The 19,761-nt window shown below is 45.0% G+C and overlaps 1 long non-coding RNA gene across 1 annotated transcript in view; it reads right to left on the reverse strand.

Annotated features, from left to right (window-relative positions):
* Window positions 1–1,510: 1,510 nt before the first annotated feature.
* LOC147429285 (uncharacterized) overlaps window positions 1,511–19,761 on the reverse strand; it is an 81,412-nt gene continuing 63,161 nt past the window's right edge. The window contains exon 3 of the long non-coding RNA XR_015185828.1: window positions 1,511–2,822. This is a non-coding gene — a long non-coding RNA (uncharacterized LOC147429285). The remainder of the gene's footprint in view (window positions 2,823–19,761) is intronic.

The raw sequence follows: 19,761 nt of genomic DNA on the forward strand, positions 1-19,761 counted from the left end.
TGCTGTGTAAACAATTGGAGTCAAAGATAATGCATGAGGAAGATGATAAGGACACTTTCCTTGCTAGTGTCAAGAATATCAATGAGCAACTTATTTCTGCAGGCAAAGTCATTTCTGACAATTCCCTTGTGCAGACTATTCTTGATGCTTTACCATATTCTTACCAGACTTTTGCTAGTATTGAACAAGCCTTTATTGTTGCTCAAAGAAAAGGTGGTAACAGCAATGTAGCCACTTCTCATGGTTCTTCTACGAGTGGAAAATTACATGTTCCTAATGCTTTTGCTGACAACAATTTGTCTCAGAATTATGGTGGAAAGGAAGAAAAGGAGACGCGTTGCCATTATTGTAAAGTTAATGATCACTTGATCAAGCAGTGTCCTAAGTTGAAGGCCAAAGAGGCTAAGAAGAAAGAGACTAACTACAAATGCAGCTATTGTTGAGTCTTCTGTGAAAGGAGACAGTGATGCTGATGTTGATACAGAATGGGCTTTTAGTGTAGAGTGCACTTATGATCCTTCTGTCCATGATGCATGTTTGTCAGTTGCTGCAGATGCTCATGTTTGATACTTTGACAGTGGTGCTACAAAGAACATTACCTCTCATCATGACTTGTTTACCTCTCTCGAGAATGTCCCTCATGGGAATTCAATCACTTGTGCCAACAATGCCTCTGTCCGGTCAAGGGAGTTGGAAAGATTGTGTTTACTGCTGCAAATGGCAATTCTTTCATACTTGTTGATGCACTTTATGTACCTGGGATCAAGAAGAACCTTTTGTTTGTATTTGCACTTGCTAAACTTGGTCCTGTTGTGAAATTTGTGGATGAAAGATGTACAGTTAATTGTCTCGAAATGTACTGTGGGCACCCTCCGTTCAGATCGAGGAGGAGAGTATATGTCTCATGAATTTAATGCATTTCTGGCTAGTCGTGGGATAAAACACCAATGTACAATGTCTTACACGCCTCAGTAAAATGGTGAAATGGTGTTATTGAGAGGCAAAACAGGTCACTTACGAAAATGGCACAATGTATGATCAAAAAGTCAAGCTTTGCCGTATTCGTTTTGGCTTGAGACCATCATGTGTGCCACTTGTGTACTTAATTAATAGGTGTCCTACGAAAGCTTTGCAGTCTATGACTCCTTATAAAGCATGACATGGCTTTCTATTGAGCACATGCGTGTTTTTGGTTGTTTGGTACGTGCTTTGGTGCCACAAACACAACGCAAAAAACTGGATGATAAGGCTGTCAAATGTATCTTTATTGGTTCTAGTGCTGAAAGCAAAGGTTACAGGTTGTATCATCTACAAAAAAGCGTATCTTGGTCTCACGGGATAGTCCCTGAATTTGTCCATTGATTTGCGCTCGCTTTGTTGACACAAACTTGGTGATGCTTACATGATATGCATCAACCACAGTAAATGATAAAAAGGATTGTGTGTGTCTGTGAGAGGTGGTTTTTAAGTTCCAAGCATAGGTGCTTGCATTTGGAGAAGGGGCCCTGCATTTGGTTTAAATAGTCAAAGAGCTTCCTTGCTACAGCCATGTTGGGCATATTTTGGGCAAAAAGGCCACCAAGAACTTTCCCACATCATTTTGCATTAGACAAAAACAGTTTCGAGCTTTGTCGACCAGGCCTTGCTGGGCATATCCTGCTATAAGAGCACTCCAAGAGATTTCGCATGACAAAGAAACCCTCACTTCACATCTCGTTAAAACAGCTTGGAGCTCCCTTCCACAACCATGCATCTCAAATCCTGCAATCAGCGCGTTATAGAACATGACATTCTGCATAGAAAGCTCATCCAGAACTATTTGTGCTTTCACAAGCGCAACATGTTTCGCCAACAACCTCTAACTAGCACCCTCATTGTGGATTATCTCACCCATTTGAAGGCCTCGTATAAGGCCGCACACCTTCAAGGTGCAAGCATAGGTGATCGGAGTTGGAGAAAGGCCTTCCCTTCGCAGCTGGTAAAAACAGTTCAGAGCTTCCTTGCCATGACCCGCTTGGGCATTTCCTGCAATGAACGTGCTCCAAGATACGACATCATTGAGAGGATGCCCATCTGAACTTTTCGTGCTTTTGTGAGGGCATAACATTTGGCATACATGCCAATCTAAGCACTTCCAAACATGACATCATTAGGCAACAGCCCCTGCCTTTCATAAGGGCACCACATTTGGCATATATGTCGACCTTATTGTGAATTCTCTCACCCATTTGAAGGCCTCGTATAAGGCCATACACCTTCAAGGTGCAAGCATAGGTGATTGTAGTTGGAGTAAGGCCTTTCCCTTTGCATCTGGTAAAAACAGCCCAGAGCTTCTTTGCCATGGCCAGCTTGGGCATATCCTACAATGAACGTGCTCCAAGAGACGGCATCATGGAGAGGCTGCCCATCTGAACTTTTCGTGCTTCCGTGAGGGCACCACAGTTGGCATACATATCAACTAAGGCACTACCAAACATGACATCATTAGGCAACAGCCCCTAACTAGCAATCTCATCAAGAATTCTCTCACCCATGTCAACACAAGGTGCAAGCACCGTCGTATTTGGCCAAAACAGCCCAGAGCTTCCTTGCCACAGCCATATTGGGCATATCCAAAAATCAACAAGCTCCAAGAGATGACACCCTAGAGACCACGTCATTTTGCATTAAACAAAAATAGTTCCGAGCTTCCTCGACCAGCCCTTGCTGGGCATATCCTGCTATAAGAGCACTCCAAGGGATTTTGTATGGCAAAGAAACCCTCATTTCACATCTGGTTAAAACAGCTCAGAGCTCCCTTCCACAGCCATGCCGCTCGTATCCTGCAATCAGCACATTCTAGAACATGAAATTCTGAATAGAAAGCTCATCCAGAACTTTTTATGCTTTTAGAAGAGCACCACATTTGGCATACATATTAACCAAAGCATTGCAAAGCGCAACATGTGTCGCCAACGGCCTTTGACTAGCAACCTCATTGTGAATTCCCTCACCCATTTGAAGGCCTCGTATAAGGGCACACACCTTCAAGGTGCAAGCATAGATGATTGTAGTTGGAGAAAGGCCTTCCCTTCGCATCTGGTAAAAGAACAGCCCAGAGCTTCCTTGCCATGGCCAGCTTGGTCATATCGTGCAATGAACGTCCTCCAAGGGACGATATCATGGAGAGGATGCCCATTTGAACTTTTCGTGCTTCCGTGAGGGCACCACAGTTGGCATACATATCAACTAAGGCACTCATGACATCATTAGGCAACAGCCCCTGACTAGCAATCTCATCAAGAATTCTCTGACCCATGTCAACACAAGGTGCAAGCACCGTCGTATTTGGCCAAAACAGCCCAGAGCTTCCTTGCCACAGCCATATTGGGCATATCCAAAAATCAACAAGCTCCAAGAGATGACATCCTAGAGACCACGTCATTTTGCTTCGTCGACCAGCCCCCTACCAGCCCTTGCTAGCCCTTGCTGGGCATATCCTGCCATAAAAGCACTCCAAGAGATTTTGTCTGGCAAAGAAACCCTCATTTCACATCTGGTTGAAACAGCCATGCCGCTCATATCCTGCAATCAACACGTTCTAGAGCGTGACATTTCGCATAGAAAGCTCATCCAAAACTTTTTGTGCTTTCATAAGGGCTCCACATTTGGCATACATATTGACCAAAGCATTGCCAAGCGGAACATGTTTCACCAACACCCTCTTACTAGCAACCTCATTGTGAATTCTCTCACCCATTTGAAGGCCTCGTATAAGCCCACACACCTTCAAAGTTTAAGCATAGGTGATTGTAGTTGGAGAAAGGCATTCCCTTCGGAGCTGGTAAAAACAGCTCAGAGCTTCCTTGCCATGGGCAAACTTGGGCATATCCTGCAGTGGACGTGCTCCAAGAGACGACATCATGGAGAGGATGCCCATCTGAACTTTTCGTGATTTTGTGAGGGCATAACTTTTGGCATACATGCCAATCAAAGAATCGACAAATATGACATCATTAGGCAACAGCCCATGCCTTTCATAATGGCACTACATTTGGCATACATATCAACCAAAGCATTGCCAAGCGCAACATGTTGGCAAGGATGCCCATCTGAAAATTTCGTGCTTTTGTGAGGGCATAACATTTGGCATACATGTCAATCAAGGCACTGCCAAACATGACATCATTAGGCAACAGCCCCTGACTAGCAATCTCATCGAGAATTCTCTCACCCATGTTAACACAAGGTGCAAGCACGGTTGCATTTAGTCAAAACAGCCCAGAGCTTCCTTGCTATAGCTATGTTGGGCATGTTCTGTAATCATTGCATTCGCATTCCAAGTGTTGACATTTTGGATAGGAAGTGCATCCAAAAATTCTTGTACTTTCATGAGAATACCACATTTGCATACACACTACTGGGAGATCGTTCATTAAGCACTGAAGTGCTTTTGTAAGGGCATATACATTTCAACCAAAGCATTGTCATATTTGTTCAACAGTTCCTAACTAACAATCGCATCGTGAACCCATGCGAAGGTCGTGCATACGGCCACCTGCTTTCGATGTGCAAGCTAAGGTGATTGCTTTTAGAGAAAGGCGACATTCCGGACAGGAAGCTCCTCAAGCACTTTTTGTGCTTTCTCAAGCGCTCCACATTTGCCATACATATCGACCAAGGCAATGCCAAGCACAACATCTATTTTCAACAGTCTCTGACTAACAATATAATTGTGCCCATATCAGCATCTTGCATAGAGCCACATGCCTTCAAGATACATGCGTGGGTGATTGCATCTAGAGAGAGGCGCTCACTTTGCATACATATCGACAAAGACAATGCCAAGCACATCATCTTTTCTCAACACCCTCTGACCAATAATATAATTGTGGATTTTTGTGTCCATATCAGTATCTTGCGTAGATCCACATGCCTTCAAGATGCATGCATAGGTGATTGCATCTGGAGAGAGGCCCTCGCTTCACCTCTGCCGAAAACAGACTAGAGCTTTCTAGCCCGACATGCCTTCAAGATGTAAGCATAGCCTTCAAGACGAAAGTATAGATACACTTGCTTTGCACCTGCTGAATTTCTCAAGTGCACCACATTTGGCATACATATCGACCAAGATAGTGCCAAGCACGACATCTTGTCCATATCAGCATATCAGCATATATCAGCATTTGCGTAGAGCACATGCCTTCAAGATGATGGATCATGGTGGGTCATGTCCTTGTTGCTGCTGCACAGGCAGAGGGGCTGGAGCCTGGGAGATGGAGGTGGTTGAGAGAATTGGCTCGTCCTGTAAGATAAGAGGAAGATTGCATGCTTGGTCCGTTGTACAGAAATAAGATGCCTCCGTAGGTGATTGTGCATCTGAAGAGAGGCGTACCACTGTCGAAACGCGTACGAGCTATGTTAAACGACAAACAATCAATCTTGTTGTTGCTGCACAGGCAGAGGGGCTGGAGCCTGGGAGATGGAGGTCGTTGAGGGCATTGACTCGTCATGTATGATAGAGGAAGATTGCATGTGTGGTCCGTTGTACAGAAATGAGATGCCTCCGTAGGTGATTGTGCATCTGGAGAGGGGCGTACCACTGTGAAACGCGTACGAGCTATATTAAACGACAAACAATCAATCGTGCCGTTTGAAAAACTCTGCCAAGTGGATTAATAAGAAGCCAGAGTTTTGTTGTTGAATTAAAGGAAGGTGATCAGGGCAGACGAGCAGCCTAGGAGGAGGTGGACGAGGAAGAAGCATAATATTATTGCAATCTCGCATGGTGAAGCCTTCTTCTGGTCTAGGAAGGACTGACGTTATGTCCGTCCCATTTCCTGTAGCGTGCACACTGCTCCCCCAATCGCTCTTCACGTGGAGATTGGTGCTGGCTTTACAGGCGACACCAGGAACGAAGCAAGGCCGTGCAGGGGGTTTCGAATTCCGACCAGCAGAGCCCCAATCTGCCCTTTCACCTTATTCTGCAAAATATACTGGTACGGCTGCCTCTGCAGCAGCTTCGCCAGCTTTGCTCTGTTTGCAAGGCCTGGTATGCGACGCTGGCGTGGGGTGGCTCCGCAGCACCCATTGAGTTTCCACAGCATGACGAGGAGGAATACTGGTTTGTGGTCCGCTCGAACCATCCTCCCGCTTTCACTGTATGTAGCACTCACGCCCACCGTCCCTTGCCGCTGCCCCTGCTCAGCGACCGGTGGTTGTCTTATCTGGGTGGTGTGCACTGCCCCCACCTCGCCACTGCCTTCTACGACTCTTCCCATGAGCTCATAGCCAGCGCGGCCTGTTGTCTGCCCTTATACATAGTGATTCTGGGGGCTTTTCTGTGCTCGTCTTCAACTGCCTCACAGGCTCTGTGAAGCTGCTGCCATCATTGTCCCCTTGGGGGCAAGAGGAGCTTTTTTATTTTGATGCATGGCGGTTGACAATGATGACCCCTGCCGCTACTACATAATGCTCTGCAATGTGCCTCTAGAGATCCGTGCTGATCAGGATCCCCCTTACTTTGAAGTTTTCGACTCTAAAGCTGGGAGATGAAAGGTGCCGGCAGCAGGACCATCACAAAGCCTTCTGGGTGGAAGGTGCCCTTGGGTGATTTCTTCCTCCTGCAGCGTGGTCCCCATACATCCAAGGTGTCGGCTTATAACGTGGACTTGGACTTGTGGAGCGCCGTGCAACTGCCATGCGGGCTGCATTCGCCTCACCTTCATAAGTACAGGGGAAGGCCCCAAAGCCTTTTGGAAGACGATAAGACGCACAAGTATGGGAGCTCCAAGTTTCATCCTCAGAAACGGCCACGTGGGTGGAGGTGGCAAGGACGCAGTCTATGCCTAGGCCCACCCGCTGGCCGTTATTCCATCGTTGGCGTTTTGTGATTACTGTTTGCATGTCCTCATTTCTAACAAGCCCCTGAATATTCTTGATGTAATTCATGTACTTCTGCTTTTAGACAGATTCCCTAACTTTTGTTGAGTTTAATGGACTGGTTATGCTCCACCACCTTTGCCTAGTGTTGTGCGTAGTGTTGCCCCTGTTCTCAAGGCATCTTGTCTATGCTGCATACAGGAGGCTTGCTTTAGGCCTAGTCTGATACGTGTCAAGTCTTTTTTTGTGGGTGCGAGGCTAGGGTAGATAGAGTAACTTTTATTTGGTCCTGGTGTGCATCATTGTATTGGTGTTCTTTGTTGCTTTCATGGTTGATCCACATGGCTAGTTTGATGGGCTTGCTTACTTTGCAAAAACTGGGACCACCCAAGCGCTCCCACACATGCATGCATAGATACACACAAGCATGTGTGTGTGTATTTTGATCATTGGTCCTGCTTTTAAACAGGAACTGTGGGATCGTATGCGATTTTCAGAGTTTTAAAGCCAAAATGTAAATTTTGATTCCAAAGGCATGTAAATATTCATGTAACGAGAAACAAATGACGAGTTTTGAGTACAAGTCAAACTTCCGGCCTTTCTGATCATATGCATTTGTAGCTGCCGCAATATGCTCCAGTGATTCAGTTATGTGTTTTGTTGCTTCTTGCATATAATTGTACACAACTTACTCTCTGTGTTTGCTTTCGCTCTCACACAAATGCTGATGCAAGCACCAAAACACTAACTTTTGTCAAGTGAAATACCGACTTGCGTGGTTTTTAGAATTTCCATTTTCTGTGAAGGTGAGGTGATACCTTTGTTGAGGTGCTTGCTTGTGTTATTCAAGATGGTGGCATGTAGGAAGACAGCCAAATTGTTTTCTATACTTTGTTTGCATCAGATCAAAAGAGATGGTTGTGAATGCTCCTCCTCGATATAGTGCGTACTTCACTTGTACCTTTGATTTCATGTGCATTGTTTGTTTGATATCATGTAATTTTATACCCTTTCTTTCTCACCTAGTTTCTTCCTTGCAGGGTCCTCAAAAAAACACGGCGGAATTTATAGCCTTGTGTTCATGTATTCGTTGTGGGGCGAACATTACTTTAAAACTTTTCCCACTGTGTGTCTAGGCAATTGTCATCCATCTGCTTTCTAGGCTATTGGAATCTCTCATACTGTAACCAACACTTAAACAAAAGGTAAAGTAGTTGATTCACAATGCGACCTTTATAAATAATATCCTTGCTCTATTTGTTGTATTTTACTTAAGGTCTGCGAGGGAATTGTATTGGAACAGGGATTTTTGGCTACTAGTGATCTTCTTCTTGTAGCTGGAATGAATCTTTGCAGCTTGAAATATAGGGACTATTGGGTGCACGGCTCAAGGTTGGGTTTGTACTCTTTGATGGGATATACACTGCGAGGTAAGTAGATATAGGAGAACGGCTACAGCCTACATCTAGCATCTCAGGGGGATTTTGTACTCAGATATACAGCCCTGCTTTTTTCAAAAAAGAAATGAGCGATGGCAGCGACATGCATGAGAGCTTCCAGCTTGTTGACTGGAAAGCTTATGCCTTTTTGGCTATGTAGTGTTTTTCATTGTTAAGATGCCAGATATGCTCCTAGCGATGTAAGTATAATTTTGCAGATTACGGCACTCAAACCATATATATTGCTGGAACTATCAGTTGACTAGTTTACTGATGCAATGAACTTCGAGATTTTCACAACCATAGAACCACCATCAGTCTCTATCTCTGCTCCTCGACTCTTGTTTGTGATGACCTTACTTCATTGCAGAATATAATTAAGTTGTGTAGCTGGATGTTTGTCACCCCTATCACTGCCATGTGCAAAAACCTCTCTGTCTATTGCACAAGTTAAACCTTCAGGTGCAAACATTGAAGCTATCAGGAAGTACCCTGTTGAAAGAGAAACCGATCCTCTTTACAAGCTGCAAGGTTCTGACCTCATTTGATGTTTCGGCCATCGAGAGGATTATGTGAGGGTAGAAGGTTCACATCTATCCAAAGACAGCATAGCCATGCTGAAGCTGTAAATGTATTATTTAAACCAACCCTGATGCTCTAACCTGTGGCTTGTTTGGGATGGCTTGCTGGAGCTAGTTGTTGCCCAAATCAAGCTTGGAAAGACGCAGAGATTAGTGCAACTCTCAGAAACTAGATACTTTGTATTCAGTAGGAAATCCTGTTGTTGGCCTACTTTGCCTAGAGAGGAGGGAAGAGGACTTGACAGCTGCTTTGTTGTGAAGTATTGCTCCAGGAGCTTGCTAAACTTCTCAGGATGCTCAAGTATTGAACCTTGCAGACTATAGAAGTTCAAAAACATTTGCTAAAGATGTTTCGATGGGCTTCACTTACAACAATGTTTCGTTGATTGAGGTAGTTGCAGGTTCCAGCTTCTTAGAGATGGCATCGACGGGCCAACAAAAGCCCGCTCTTATCCCGTCGCCCAAGCCCACACTGACCAGCGTTCTGTGTCAAGCTGCAGACCGGCTCACGCCGTTCCGCATCCGACCGGGGTGCATCAGCAGCCTAGCAAATATCCAGCACTTTTTAACTCTCTTTTCAAAGTCCTTCACATCTTTCCCTTGGCGGTTCTTGTTCGCTATCAGTCTCTTGCCCGTGTTTAGCCCTGGATAAAATCTACCATCCACTTAGGGCTGCATTCTTTAATCAATCCGACTCGTCGATGGCACCTCGTGGAGCGACAGGATCCGAGCTCAACGGGGCTCTCACCCTCTTTGACGACTAGGGCCTGGTCCATCGCAGAGGATGCTTCTCTATACTACAATTCCCATGGCGAGGCCGCACAATTGTCAAGTTGGGCTCTTTCGAGTTCGCTCACCGAGCGAACTCGGGAAATCCTGGTTAGTTTCTTTTCCTCCGCTTAGTGATATGCTTAAACTCAACGGGTAGCCTTGCTTGATTTGAGATCTGTGCGTTTGAATACAGCCTCGACGGGAGAAAGGGGCAATCATCCCCTCACCCAGCGTTGGCCGCCTTACCCTTTCTCAATGCAAGGGCACCAGCGTACCCCGTTCGCACAAGCCACTCTCCGTGGAGGGCGTACGTACCTCTTTGGGAGCGTAACCACCCTTGCGGTGAAGTCGTCACACCGTGCCATCAATGCATTTCAACCAACCACGACACTTCCCTAGCCCTGCAGTCGTTGCCCCCATGGTAGTGTACTCGGATGGCCACATCCACCGCACCGCCCTCCGTGCGTTCATCGATGCAAGAGTCAAGATATTGTATTGTTGAGAGTTGTTTGCTTTAGAGTATGTGATGCCCCGAAGAGGGCCATCTCAATCCATTATAGATTGTCCAGTGTGTGCCCCATGCTACCCTGGGAAGGGTGGCATAAGGTTTATCAAGCGGCCCCGTACCTTTCGACACGGAGGAGAGGCTTTGATGTGGCGGGCACCGAGAGGGAGGCACCCCTCCCCGGCGCCCCCCTGCGTGACCGTCGGACAACCCCGGCCCAGCGCCTCACCCACGATCTCTTGGCGAGGGGGAGGTCAGTCCTCTGCGCCCCGCCGTGCGACCGTCAAACCGGGCGCCTCGCCCATGGTCTCTCAGCTTTGGAGCTAGGGCGAGGCAGGGGTGATCGCGTCTTTGGGCGCGGCCCCTTTCCCTACATTTTAAGTACAGTTCACATTGTTTGACACGATGGGTGTCAATGATCCTTCCATAGATTCACCTACGAAAACCTTGTTATGACTTCTCCTTCCTCTAAATGATAAGGCTTAATGAGCTTCTCACAATGTCACTGACGGTTCGTTGTCGCGATCTGAAAACTTCACGAGAGCATTCAATCGGTAGGAACGACGGAAGAAAGGGTAGGGATGTAGGCGACGCAAGCTCATGACTCGTGCTTACTAGGAATTCCTCGTTGAAGATCAATAATTGCAATGATGTATCCCATCACGATGAAATTTCAAAAGATTACCCGGGCTTGTCGGCCTAGGTGGTAAAGTCGTTGAATTCATTAGTGTGATGTGTATGCGGCCCGAAAATCGAAGGGCATCACCGACTTGAGAAGTTGGCCACGAAGAGAATCCTTCATGTAACTAGTTAGCAGGTTGAGGTCACATTCGTTAACGGAATTCACTAGACAAATCACTCTACCAACTAAGATTGGCCATGCACCACCACCCATAGATGTAGACATCTAAGTTTGTACTGCAGTGTTCACAAATACTGTATAGTAGTGTTGAACAAGCGTTTGGATATATGTACACATATTGTGGCCACAAGTGGTGACAAGTTTTCGCTATTTTTAGATCGCTACAAGTATTGTGCAGACAAGTATTTTTTAGACCTGTGTTAAAGTACTGGTGTCACTTTCTATGTAGGCCATAGTGACTTTTCACCTGCTACAAGTTACTAAGTCCATCATTTTCAAACAGAAGAAAAGCCAGGATCTATGGGGTACATCTCTAGAAGACATTGTAAATCATGATAATCTGAAGTGATCGAATTCACTTCACTCACAGGACCGAAAGGGAAACCTGATCAGTCTACACCGGCCATGAAGAAGCATGGGCTGAAAATCTCAATAAGCTAGTAAGAAATAGAGGTTTTCAAAGAAATACTAGGACCAACTAACTGCCAAGACCAAGAAAGCAATAAGAGCATCTGGGTAGAAAATGTATGGGTGACAACTACACAAGCTAAAGGAACATTAGTAGCCATGGCCATAGTACTATCCCATAAATGGCTATTGATTTGCAAAGAAGTCCAGCCCAGACAAATGAAACGCCGGAGACATTTGGACATACCAGTCTTAAGCAATCGACCATTGTCATCAGAACTGTAGTGAAAAAAGTCCTCAATGAGCTCCAAGCTCTACAAAAGCAACCAATGGTTGGGAATCTGATCATTGACACTACACGAAGCATGATTATCCCACACAATGTACCAATAATCAGATATGAGACTACGAGTCAAGACATGGACACCATCATAGATGGCTGGATAGCCATTGTAACAAACTTGGACACTCCAAGTCAAGATTCTACTGCGACACAGCAGAGATTCACTTCAAAACAGTTCACAAATCCACAATTGATGCGACACGGCCCGGCGGAGTTCTGTGCCAAGAGGTATTGGCCCCAAAGACTGGCGCCCCTTTCGGTATTTCTTTTTATATTAATATTAATCTTTGAGCAAAGTACAACTTCCGCGGGTGCTCGCTCTCAGACTCTGCGTCCAGATGCTCTGCAGAGGGAGCCCCCTTGGGTTCATTATAAAAATTACAAGGGATGCTAAAAGCAGAGCCCCAAAAGCTTCCAATTCTAAAAACATCTTAAAATAAAGCAACTATTCCAAAAGCTGCCAATTTCCCTTGCGTAGGCTTTTTCCCTTGCGTAAAGCAAATCTCCGTACAGCTGCCTGTAAATCACGAAATCCCGTACGCTCAGCCACGTCAGCGGAAATGGCGCCGCAAAATCCGGGTCTACCGTACACTGCCACATCAGCACTTGAAGCGTGAATTTCGGGTGCTGCCAACCGGGGAGGGTGTGTGTGTGTGTGTGTGTATGCTCTGCTGCCCCACTGTAGGGCCAGCCACGTCACCAGTTTGTGACATACCCCCCTCTTGCAAGCATTGTAATCGCCCTCGAGTACGCCTGCAAATCAGACGGAAGCGGCAACTTCAATCTAAAGGAGACATCATTTATCTTTTCGGAAATCTGGAAAGGTCCATAGTATCTCATGCTAAGATTTGGAAAAAAGTTGCTCCTTTCCCTTTTTCTTTCTCAGGCATGCCTTCTCTAATAGTAAGAGCACCCACCCAATCGTTCTCCTTTAATTTCAAATGTGACGATGTCGATCTGCTGCCTTCTTATGTCTTTCTTGAGATTTCTCTAAAGCCTCCCGGACCAAGTCCAAGTCCCTCGTGAACTGGTCGGCTTCAAAAATCTTATATTTCGTGCTAAGAAAGGGTGGAACCTTCGTAGCAAATTCAATAATCTCAAATGGCGCCTTCCCCATCAAAGAGTGAATCATGTTATTGTAGGCAAATTCCACCAAGGGCAAAATACTTTTCCCATGTAGTCTTCTGATCCAAAGCTAGTACGACTGAATTTGCAATCTCAGATTGCCTATCTATCTGCGGGTGGAAAGATGAGGAGAATTGCAACAGTGTGCCAATGTTCTCCCAAATAGCCTTCCAAAACAAACTCGTGGATCTGGGGTCTCTATCGGAGACAATTGTCTCATGCATGCCTATTTTCTTCACTGGAATGAAATGAGCTTGCTTGCTAAATCTGTCAATAACAATCGAGATACCATTATGCCCACTCTGTGTTTTCGGGAGATCAAAAATAAAATCCATTGCAATACTTTCCTAGGGGCGGGTGGGTATGGGTAAAGGCTGTAACAATCCCTGTGATTTATGCCTATCAAACTTGACCTTCTGGCATTCCAAGCAACTGCGTACAAAATCGTCCACATCCTTCTTGAGTCTCGGCCAAAAGAAGTCTCTCTCCACACCTTTCAAGGTGGTAGCAATGCCACGGTGACTTGTAAATGGTGGACAGTGGCATTCGGTTAAAATCTTTTCCATCAATGGCCGTGTAACGCACAATATGATTTTCTTCGTCAAGTAGCCATCCCGAATGGAATATCTCGCTACTACTTCCCCGTTCTGTATTCGACCGAATACATCTGCAAAATTTGGATCTGTGGCATATTGATCGACCATATCCTCGAAGCTTCTATAGTGTATCGCGAAAATAGCCAGAACCAACGGCTTTCCAGACAAAGCATCTGCCACCAAATTCTTATGTCCCTGCACATGGACAATCTGGAAGTGAAACTGTGACAAGATGTTTGCCCACCGCATCTGCTTTTCCGATAGCTCCTTCTGTGACAAGAAGTTGTGTAAACTCTGATGATCTGTGAAGACCGTAAAATCGGCTCCGAGTAGGTAATGTCGCCACTGAGTAAGAGCATGGATAACCACCAAAAGCTCTCTCTCATATATCTGTGTTGTCAATTCCGGCCTTGAAAACAACGGCTCTCATAGGCATTAACATGGCCCTCTTGCATTAAGACCGCACCCAGACTATGACCACAAGCATCACAATATACTTCAAATGACCTGCAAATCCGGCAAAGTCAAAACTGGTCCTATAGTCAATTTCTCTTTCAATGTCTGAAAGGCAGTCACCACTGTGGATCCCCACGAGAAAGGGACTCCTTTCTGTGTCAACATATGCAAAGGGGAAGCAACCTCTGCACAACTTTCTAATGAACCGCCGATAGTAAGAACATAAGCTCAAGAAGCTTCCAACTTCATGGACATTCTTCAAATCGGCCAATCACGTATAGTCTCAATCTTGGCCGGGTCCATCTGCACTCCTACTACTGAGACGATGTGTCCCAAAAAGTGTATCTATAGTAGGAAAAATTCACTTTTCTTCGCATTAATCACCAACTTGTGATCTCGTGAGTCGTAATGCTTAAAAGACCTATAGCAGATGTTCTCTATGTTCTGCCTCATCCTTGCAAAAGACAATAATGTCGTCAAATCCTGTCCATCATTCGGTTAAAAGTCGCTGGAGCATTGGTAAGACCAAAAGGCGTCACCAAAAATTCAGATAAACCGAAGGTCGTCCGTAAAGCGGTCTTGTGGACATCTCCCGACGCGATTCGGATCTAATGATATCTACTCTTCAAATGGATCCTGCTGAAACACGAGGATCCCTGTAGTCGGTCAAGAATATCATCGATTCTAGGAATAGGAAATTTGTTCTTGATGGTGATTTTATTGAGAGCTCCATAATCGATGCACATTCTCCAAGATCCGTCTTTCTTCAAAACCAACAACACTGGAGAGCAGTAAGGTGAAGTACTTGGCTGGATAAGATGCTTTTCCAAGAGGTCTTTCACTTGGTTCATAATCTCTTCATTCTGGGCTTGGCTCACACGGTAAGGTGGCCGGTTCGGTGGTTTGCTTCTAGGTATCAGATCCACGGTATGATCCTCAGGACGAGCTGGTGGCAACTCGCCTGGCAGGCCCTCTGAAAAGCAATCGGCATGAGTGTGGAGAAAATCATGGCATTCTTTATCAAGGTCAAAACATATTCGACCTTCAATCATCATTCAGTTCTCTCCAGAAAATCAAGGAAAGAAGCTGAATTTCATCAAGTACAATCTTTGTGCCCTTCATTTGTCAAAGTCGCTTTCTCAGCCCGATAGTCAACCACGGCATTGTTCTGTTGGTACCAAGGGATTTCGAGGAGGACGTCACAACCTCCCAAGGGCATTACATAGAAGTCCTCGTGCCCTAAACACCCTTGACATTGCAAACGAAGTTTGCCAATGATCGATGTAATGGTATCATCCCGTCCGGGTGCCACTAGAACTATCTCCGCCTGTGGCCTCAGCCTGTCGGGCGTAATTCCAAATCGAGCCGCCAATTCAAGTGAAAAGAAGTTGGCCTTGGCTCCTCCATCAAAGGAAATGAGGGCTTCCTGTTCTTTCACTTTGCCCTAGGTGCTGCAAAGTTTCTACTTTCGTCCATCTGATTTGGTTCGGGTCCCACGCAATGTGGTACCAGTTCTATTTTCATCTACCTTTTCTGCCACATTCCTCTGCTGCTCTAGAACTCTCTGGCCTGTCTTCAGACTGTTCTTGCTGTGCCTTTTTGGGGCACTTTGCGGAGATGTGCCCATGTTCCCGCATCCACAACACTTTCCCTCTTTGAGATAGATAAACCTTTCTCTAAGAGTTTGTCGAGGACATGTATCTTTCTTTTCTTTGTTCTGGGAGCTCGTTCCCTTTCTACTTTCATTATTAGAAGTCTGTTGAGTTCTCTGAGTCAACATCTCATTAGTGGGGTAAGTCAGATTGCCCGAGTGTATGGCAAAACCCCATTTCTCATGACCCATCAATTCTTGAATAGAATTCGACTTTTATTCCAAGCAATAGTCTCAGATCTCTGTAGGAAGTCCGCAGCAAAACCGCTCAATCTGTTCCTTAAACAAGACCTTCGTAAAGGAAGAAGCTAGTAGAAAAGAGCTCCAAAATCTCTCGCAATCAGCGTCCAAAGAATCTCCCTTGGTCATCCGAAGATGATTCCAAGCGTTTCGTATATCTCGTTCGTACTCCCGAGTCAGCCAAGAAGAAATAAAAAGCCGTTTGAATTTCAACCATTTAACTGGAGCTTTCTTTCTCAGTAGAAGAGTCGACCACCATGTTCGAGCATCACGAAACCTAGAAAAGGATTCAAATCGATTGTCCACCTTCGTTAAATTCTTTGACTTTCTCTTCCAGGAAGTCATATTGGTTGGCTTTATAAAAATGTTTCTTCTTTGCATAAAACATGTGATCGTCGGAGTCCGAAGTATCTGAGGATGAGTCCTCGGTAGAACTGTCAGAAACTGGGTGAAATCTAGGCTTCTTTGCCTTTTTCTTGCCGTTTTCGAAACTTTGCTTTTTGCTTCGCTTGTTCATGTCTTTCTGTGAGTACAGGTTCTGCTTTTCTACACTCGTCTGTCTTTTCGGCTTAACTCCCTACCTGAGAGGAGAAGCAATGGCCACACGCCATCTCGAGTAAATCTTATCAATCGGGTAATTCTTCAGGTGTATCATCAATCTCGGGTCCTTAGAGTACTTAATCAATCTTCTGTTCACACATATGCCAATCTACAGTTGACGTTTGTACTCCTTTTCTGGCAAACTTGTCCGAAAAACTTTTGCTCAAATCTTCATTCTTTTATTCAATTCTCGCGCCGGATCTTCAACTTTTCTTTGCCTTCCCACTCAGACGTGTCATCTCTGTCAGATTCTTCACCAGGACCCATGTGTAATTTCGGATTTTTAATGGCTTTATGCCCTGTAAGACAGAGCGATGAAGACGGGAGCGTGCACGATGTATGAAGGGTGGGAGTGGCTAATAAGTCCGGGGTCAGGGCACGTATATTCTTTCCCAAAAGCTGTGTGCGCTATTAAAAGGATCGGATCCTTCGTAGAAGAAGAATCTTTCTGTGCTCTGATACCACTGTAACAAACTTGGACACTCCAAGTCAAGATTCTACCGCGACACAGCAGAGATTCACTTCAAAACAGTTCGCCAATTCACAATTGATGCGACAAGGCTCGGCGGACTTCCGTGCCAAGAGGTATTGGCCCCAAAGACTAGCGCCCGTTTCGGTATTTCTTTTTATATTAATCTTTGAGCAAAGTACAACTCCCACGGGAGCTCGCTCTCAGACTCTGCGTCCAAATGCTCTGCACAGGGAGCCCCCTTAGGTTCATTATTTAGGTTACAAGGGATACTAAAAGCAGAGCCCCAAAAGCTTCAAAATGCAACTATTCCAAAAGCTGCCAATTTCCCTTGCGTAGGCTTTTTCCCTTGCGTAAAGCAAATCTCCGTACAGCTGCCCGTAAATCACGGAATTCCGTACGCTCAGCCACGTCAGCCTGTCAGCGGAAAAGTCGCCGCAAAATCCGGGTCTGCCGTACACTACCACATCACCACTTACAGCGTGAATTCCGGGTGGAGCCAGCCGGGGAGGGTGTGTGTATGCTCTGCTGCCCCACTGCAGGGCCAGCCACGTCACCAGTTTGTGATAGCCATGATCCAGGCCAGAATGCTATTGTTAATGTTGTAGGCAAAATGATGGAAGTTCAACCAACAATCAAAGCTTTGATATAGATTGTCTCTAACGACAGTAAGAATAGGAAACCCTCGATGACAATACCAAGACTACTAAAGAGTTGCAAGATCAAAATGAACAAGTGAAGATGATTAATGCAAACCTAAATGCTGAAAAATGGAATCTCAACAAAGAACTGAAAGAGAAGAGGTCCATGATAGACCAGAAGCAGGTAGTGATATAAAGCTTATTAGAGGTCCACACTATCATGAAAAAGTATGTCCTAGACAAGTATATCTACCACTGTCCCTCGAGGAAAATCTAAAATTTACACTAGTGCTTTAGCTAATCAAGCACTACTAGAGCACATTCATCCTAGTCAGGAGGAAGATAAGGAAGCAGATGATGAAAAGGAGGATGACACCGCACACGTTGAGCCAGATGCAAAGAATGATGAGGACAATGAGAGAAATCACATTCTTGAAGGATCTCTACCCATTTAGTTTCTTACTCTCAAAGGCAAGTAGTCTACCGTCTTGAAGTAGTATTGCATCAATAGCCTTATTGCTGACATTAATCTCCAAAACAAAAGGTTTTGCTAGATAAAAAATTCGCAATATAGGAACAATGGCTAAAGTTCTCTTATGCTTATCGAAGGCACACTGCTAAAATTACAGATTGTCAGACAAGTCTTGGACCACACAATAGTTGCCCTGCTCAAAAGCAATGCATCTAGCAGCAGAGGCAGGGTCACCAGAATGACCATTCAAGAGCAGGAACAAGACCTAGAAAGTTTGTTCCACCTGGCTAGAGTCCTTTGAAAAATGATGCAACAAAAGAATCAGACTGTTTTGAATTATATATTGAGGTTGTGTCAGATTCTCATGTTCCTACCCATGAAGGAGGATGAGCTACCAAGGTTTTATCTAGTTCTGTGTCCGATCTAAAACGAACCAATAATTAAAATGAGATATATTCAAATTGTAGATCAGATTAGAGAAAGGTATGAACAAAGCAACGCCTTATGGGTAGCATGGAAGTCAGTACTCACTCACACTAAAAGGACACAGTCTCAAAGCTCATAGAAGAGCTTATCAATTTCATAGGCATGATGACTTAATGAAAATCCCAGCCAATTGATCAGGTACACAAAATGAATTATCCAAAGTGCTTCTATTTGCCATAAGCTAGATGTTAACAGAACGAAGAAAGAAACAAGAGCAAGAATCTATATATCGAATTGTAACAGATTTGGACGCTCCAAGTGAAGAATCAATCAAGACAGCACCAAATAACCACCTCAAAACAATTCACAGATCATAATAGATTTGCACTGGCCCGGCGGAGTTCCGTGCCTAGAGATATTGGCCCCAAAGATTGGTGCCCCTTTCGGTATTTCTTTATGTATTAATCAATGTCAAAGTACATGAGAGCGGTTAGGGTTTCTGTCACAAACGGGAGCGCATAGCAATATAAAATATACTAGGATAAATAAAATTTATCACTTAATATTGAAGCCAGAGGATATAGAGAGAAATAGATAGAGAGAGAGAGAGATAAAGTGAGAAGATCGACACAGTATTGGGGACCAGAAGATAGGCTGGTCCCCCCCGTAATAGTATCTTTATTACTGAGGAGAAGTCTATACAAGCACTTGAACCGAACGTATTCCACGTTCGTTCTAGAATAAGACTTGATGGTTCCCGGAAGCTTTAGCTTCCGATTCCTAGGGCAAAACCCTATTCCAAGGAACTTCCGTTCCTTATTCCAATTCCTCGAGAATCAAGGTTCTCACCTCTGGATCTCACCTTCCAAACTCAGGGCATGACATCCCTGCAACTCTCTTTTAGAACTCTATTTCCAGAGTCCTCTTCCCGCAGAACAACTCTGCTTTCCCGGACACGAAGTCCTTACTTGGGAATCCCAACTTCCGGATCGCAACTTGAGAGACTACCTCTCTCCGATCCGTGGATCTACTTCCCAAACTCGGGTACGAAACCCCTGGGCTAATCTGGCTCTAGTTCCTCAGAGCGCTTTTCTCCTGCAGAGGCTCATACCTTCCTCTGCTGCTACTCCCTCACTAAGACGAAGTACACCTGCAAACAAATACTCAGAGTTCATAACATGAAAATCGTTACCTTCAGAGTCTCGACGCTCGAAACGCAACTCCATTCTCGAAAAGCGATTCCCCGGAAGAGACCTCTCCATAGAAAATCCTCTCTTCCAATTCTACACACAAAAGAGGTGTGTTCTCGGGTTCC

This window comes from Adiantum capillus-veneris, chromosome 22 (assembly GCF_014529385.1).
Source record: "Adiantum capillus-veneris isolate H3 chromosome 22, ASM1452938v2, whole genome shotgun sequence".
Taxonomy (NCBI): domain Eukaryota; kingdom Viridiplantae; phylum Streptophyta; class Polypodiopsida; order Polypodiales; family Pteridaceae; genus Adiantum; species Adiantum capillus-veneris.